The sequence below is a fragment of the Nematolebias whitei genome, chromosome 15 (genome assembly GCF_014905685.2).
Source record: "Nematolebias whitei isolate Nwh7 chromosome 15, NemWhi1, whole genome shotgun sequence".
NCBI lineage: Eukaryota > Metazoa > Chordata > Actinopteri > Cyprinodontiformes > Rivulidae > Nematolebias > Nematolebias whitei.
In genome coordinates, this window is record NC_056512.1 from 9,642,107 (window position 1) to 9,648,106 (window position 6,000).

The window sequence follows — 6,000 nt, forward strand, 5'->3', positions numbered from 1 at the left end:
CAATGCGGGCACAAGATTTCTTGGAACTTACCACATTTTATTTCAGTAATTTTTTTCAGACCCAACAGGACAAACTGAGGGAGACTGTTGAGGTAATTAAAGCACCAAGCTTGGATGAAACTGATGAAACAGGTGATCCTACCCACATGGGGACTGGTGAGATAAACAAATCTCTCTGCACACAATCTACACCAACAACACACACTCTAAATCTCGGGGACCATGACAGGCCCTATAAGGAGTTGAATACTTTGTTAGGAGTAGCTGAATCCCACCCTGAGTTTAGACTACAAACATCGAACAGTAAACATGCAGAGGTTAACCCCGGTGCACCTGTCTCTCTCCAAATGCCCGTGCTGCGGATGGGAGAAGGTGAGAAAACTCTTGACACTGAGAGAGACAGGGTGGAAATGAAGGAGAACGACAGAGATGAAGCAACAGATGAGGTTAGGGGTGAAGGACCGGACATAGTGACAGGCGACCTGCCTAGTTTGGGTGTAGAGCCCAGCCCGAGCAATACCATTACAAACGAGGGGGGGGGGGGGGGGGGGGGGGGGGGGATACAGGGTGGGACTGCACAGATGAAATTGGTGCAGGAATTACCAAGCCTGATGCCTTTAATGGCTACATTAGGAAACCACATAGAGAGACAAGATCAGACATCATGACGAGATGTGTTTATTTACCACTGTAAACCAGAAACTGGTTAAAGAGCAGCTGGGAGACAGGCGAGAGAAAACTAAGAAAAAGAAGAAAAAATATAGGAAACATGAAATGGACCAGATGACAGCTGTAGGCCCACCACTAGAAACTGACGTTTTCCAAATGGAGCAGATAACTTACCAATGCGCATCATACATGGGTGGAGGTCGAAGTGGAAACAAGGAGATCAGGTGTGGAGGACAAATGGCGTTGGGACAGTATTACTGTTGGACATGTGGGAAGGCTGAACATCTGGCCAGAAACTGCAAAAGTATGCACGGCCCATACATGTACCAAAATCAGCTATTGAGGATAGTTTTTACACAACAGGGGTTTAGAGATTTTTAATAAGATGTTTTTTCACAGATTTGGTGCCAAAAAGAAATTTGACAGGTTGTCCAGACCCATCCTGGTGCCAGATTAAAACTGTTAAATTTTAGTTTTTGACTAATCATCTTTCATCCCCCATCTTTCTCTTTGCACTATGAATGATCATTTTTGCTGACTAACTACTTTTTCTCTAAAATTTCAACTTCGTTGATTTGATTTAAATGCCTGTATATAAGTTGTTTTTTGTTTGTCGATGACATGTGAAGGATCCAACTGGTTCAGTTCAAACTGGTAGCCCAGACAGGAAGCAGAAATCTCCGCAATTATGTTGATGTGAGTAGATGAACACACACAGACCTTCTCTCTGACGATAAGGTGACAGGTCAAAGATGTTTTTTATTTACTATGGTAACATGTGTGGATTATCGTGTGGTGTCTGGAGTAAAGACTGACTGGAGCCTGGTATCCAAGATAATCAAATGACTTCTAGTGTTGTCTGACATTGTTTTTTATTTTTCTAGCAAAATTTAGTACTGTTACAGGTTAAAGTAAATTAAATCAATGAGGAAACTCTAACACGTCTGTCAAATTAATTCAAACCAAGGGAACAGTATTTGGGGAATATTGTAATCATGTGTGCATAATTAATTTTCTTTTTTTTTTTTTTTTTTTTTTTTTTCGATGGCCTCCCTTCTCCCCTTACAGCCATCCTCTCCACACCATTATTATTAATTATTTATTATAGTAACTATCTATTGTAGGTTTTTTTTTTTTTTTTTTTTTTTAATAGGATAGAAAGAAAGAAAATACAAAGTAAGACTCCAAAATATAAGAAATATATACAAATAGAGCACACGTCAAAACACCCGGCCACTGTCTGTTCACCTGCAAAGAACATGACAAAACACAGCAACAAAATACATATGTATAAAGAACTTAAAATATTCATGGCTTTGCAGTAAGTTTCCATAAATATATATACCCATACCTACGCCTATATACATACATAAATACATACACATGAATATACACTCACATACATATCTATATATCTACATATAAAGCCTACATAAGCATCCCTGCTTCTATTTGTGTGTGGTTGTGAGCATGCATAAGTGTATAAGGCTTCTCTAATAGAACATTTATTAGTAACTGTGAAGCAGCAGAGACCCGACCCCCAAGACCAGAGGCAGACGAAAAAGGGGGGACCAGAGCCCAAGACCCCAGGAGGGACCCCGACCGCGGAGCCCCCAGAGCCACCCACATAGGACGAACCACTCACCCACCCTCCAGAACGGACCACAGGGGAGAACCGGAAGATCCCCACCAGCAACCACATACAGTGACCTCCCGGGGCCAACAGCGACAAACTCATAGGCCTCCGTCGGCACCCGCCGCACCGATGTAGGTCCAGGTCCAGGCACCGAGGCCCGGGCACCGAGGACTCACACCACCCAGGCCAAGGCCTGACAGGGCCAGAGGACCCGAGCCCCACCAGGCAGACACCAGGCCGAGCCGACACACGCCCAAGCGCCCAGCCCCCGATACCAAGGGCCCCAAGCGCGCCGTCAGGCAAGGGCACACCCCACCAGGGGGCCGCGCGATAGGGGCGCGATGCCAAGCACCCCCAGTTGTATCAAAGAGGGGGCAGTCCGAGTCTCGGCCTAACAAATACCCATTCATACACAGACACAATCACACTATCCCAACCTCAATCTCACATTCATTCACTCAAAGACATACAATAACGATACATTTCATTCTTATTCCCGATACACACTCTATACCCCCCAGGTCCAAGACATGTACCCGCCCTCTACAGGGGGCAGCCCATGCCCAAACCCAGGAGGTAAACCCATTCATTCTTGAGCGGAGAGGAGCCAATACCCCAGACCCGGCCCAGGCCATGCCCCGCCGACAGGACACCCCCCCACCATGAAGAGGACACGCCACCGACCACCCCCACACACCGCCAACAACCAAGCACGCACCCCCAGCCGACCGCCCGCCAGGCCCCGGCAGCCACCCCGGCCAGCGGGCCAACCATGGCACCCAAGAGCCAAGCTCAGGGGGTCCAAACAACCCCAGGGAGAGCACAGCGCCAGCACCGCCCATGGCAACCCCCAGACCCTGAACCCCCACATAGTCCTGGTCAACACCCGACGGCCTGCCCTTCTCCCGGACCCCATAATTAATTTTCCATGGTACATTTTTATCTGTGTAAATACAAGATCATATTTGCTGTTTTTACTTGTGTTTATGATTTTTATAATATTTTATCTTCAAATTGAGTTGTTTTGTTATTGACATACATGTGAAATGATCAGTGCTATGAAATTTCACCTGAGGTAAAATGTTGAGGTGTTTTCGTATTTTTGTTAAATAAAATTGCAGGGTCTGTTGGGGGTGATGACAGCTTTCATCTGGACTTTGGAGGGGAGAGTAGACAATAATAATGTTTAAACATTTGAACTATTTATTACCAGTTACATAAATAAATAACACGTATACTATTCAGGTCGAAGCAACACTGATTAACACATGCATGTTAGGTTTTATGGCGCGGGGCCTCCTTAGCAGAGAAAGGCCTACTCGGCTGAGGACGTCTGGTGACATACAAAGGTATTTGCCTGGTTAAATAGGCGTTACGTTCAAACACACATTTGCACACACACATACATACAGGTCCTTCTAAAAAAATAGCATATTGTGATAAAGGTCATTATTTTCCATACTGTAATGATAAAAATTTAACTTTCATATATTTCAGATTCATTGCACACCAACTGAAATATTTATGGTCTTTAATTGTTTTAATACTGATGATTATGGCATACAGCTCATGAAAACCCAAAATGCCTGTCCCAAAAAATTAGCATATTTCATCCCACCAATGAAAGACAAGTGTTTTTAATACAAAAAACGCCAACCTTCAAATAATCATGTTCAGTTATGCACTCAATACTTGGTCGGGAATCCTTTGGCATGAAAGACTGCTTCAATGCAGCGTGGCATGGAGGCAATCAGCCTGTGGCACTGCTGAGGTGTTATGGAGGCCCAGGATGCTTCGATAGCGGCCTTAAGCTCATCCAGAGTGTTGGGTCTTGCGTCTCTCAACATTCTCTTCACAATATCCCACAGGTTCTCTATGGGGTTCAGGTCAGGATAGTTGGCAGGCCAATTGAGCACAGTAGTACCATGGTCAGTAAACCATTTACCAGTGGTTTTGGCACTGTGAGCAGGTGCCAGGTCGTGCTGAAAAATGAAATCTTCATCTCCATAAAGCTTTTCAGCAGATGGAAGCATGAAGTGCTCCAAAATCTCCTGATAGCTAGCTACATTGACCCTGCCCTTGATAAAACACAGTGGACCAACACCAGCAGCTGACATGGCACCCCAGACCATCACTGACTGTGGGTGCTTCAGGCTGGACTTCTGGCATTTTGGCATTTCCTTCTCCCCAGTCTTCCTCCAGACTCTGGCACCTTGATTTCCGAATGACATGCAAAATTTACTTTAATCCGAAAAAAGTACTTTGGACCACTGAGCAACAATTCAGTGCTGCTTCTCTGTAGCCTAGGTCAGGCGCTTCTGCCGCTGTTTCTGGTTCAAAAGTGGCTTGACCTGGGGAATGTGGCACCTGTAGCCCATTTCCTGCACACACCTGTGCACGGTGGCTCTGGAGGTTTCTACCCCAGACTCAGTCCACTGCTTCCGCAGGTCCTCCAAGGTCTGGAATCGGCCCTTCTCCACAATCCTCCTCAGGGTCCGGTCACCTCTTCTCGTTGTGCAGCGTTTTCTGCCACACTTTTCCCTTCCCACAGACTTCCCACTGAGGTGCCTTGATACAGCACTCTGGGAACAGCCTATTCGTTCAGCAATTTCTTTCTGTGTCTTACCCTCTTACTTGAGTGTGTCAATGATGGCCTTCTGGACAGCAGTCAGGTTGGCAGTCTTACCCATGATTGCGGTTTTGAGTAATGAACAAGGCTGGGAGTTTTTAAAAGCCTCAGGAATCTTTTGCAGGTGTTTAGAGTTACGTCGTTGATTCAGATGTGTAGAGGTTGGCTCCTCTACCCCTCCTTTCTCTGTTGTTTGTGTTTTCCTAATTATCTCTCCACAGCTGCTGCTCATTACCTGGACCAGGTGGAGGAGCTATTTAATCTGGAGCCTCACTCCAGATCAGTGCCAGAGCAAAGTTCTACCAAGCTCCATGTTCCTGTGACTACTGGCTGGCTGACTTCAAGCTCCTTATTGGTCTCCCTGCGTGACAGCAGCGTTTCTCCTCCTCCACCTTCACTCCTGGGTGCCTCACCTGGTTCCTGGTTCCTCCTCACCTCCACCCCGGCTCCCTTGGTGATTTTTGTAAATACACTTGTTAATATACTCACCTGATCCCACCGTGGATTGTTGGATTCGGATCCTGTCTCCTGTTCTCATGCTCCTGGAACAACAACGACAAGTAAGCTTATTTTTGGATTACTATCAACATTTCCAAAATCTCCTCAAGACGATTTGTCGTTCACCACCAATCTCCTCTCTATTCCCACAGTGGATCCATCCTGAGTTTTGAGTTTACCAGATACACCTGAACCAATAAATAATATTGTTTTTTTACCTCAAGTTGTTTAGTCCTTGCTTCAAACCGTTCGCCTTTGACATCACCTACAGACCCTAACAAGATGGTTAGGTTAATACCTTGTTTAGAGAACCTTTTCATGATATGCTAATTTTTTGGGACAGGCATTTGGGGTTTTCATGAGCTGTATGCCATAATCATCAGTATTAAAATAATTAAAGACCTGAAATATTTCAGTTGGTGTTCAATGAATCTGAAATATATTAAAGTTTCATTTTTATCATTACGTTATGGAAAATAATGACCTTTATCACAATATGCTAATTTTTTGAGAAGGACCTGTATATATATATATATATATATATATATATATATATATATATATATAT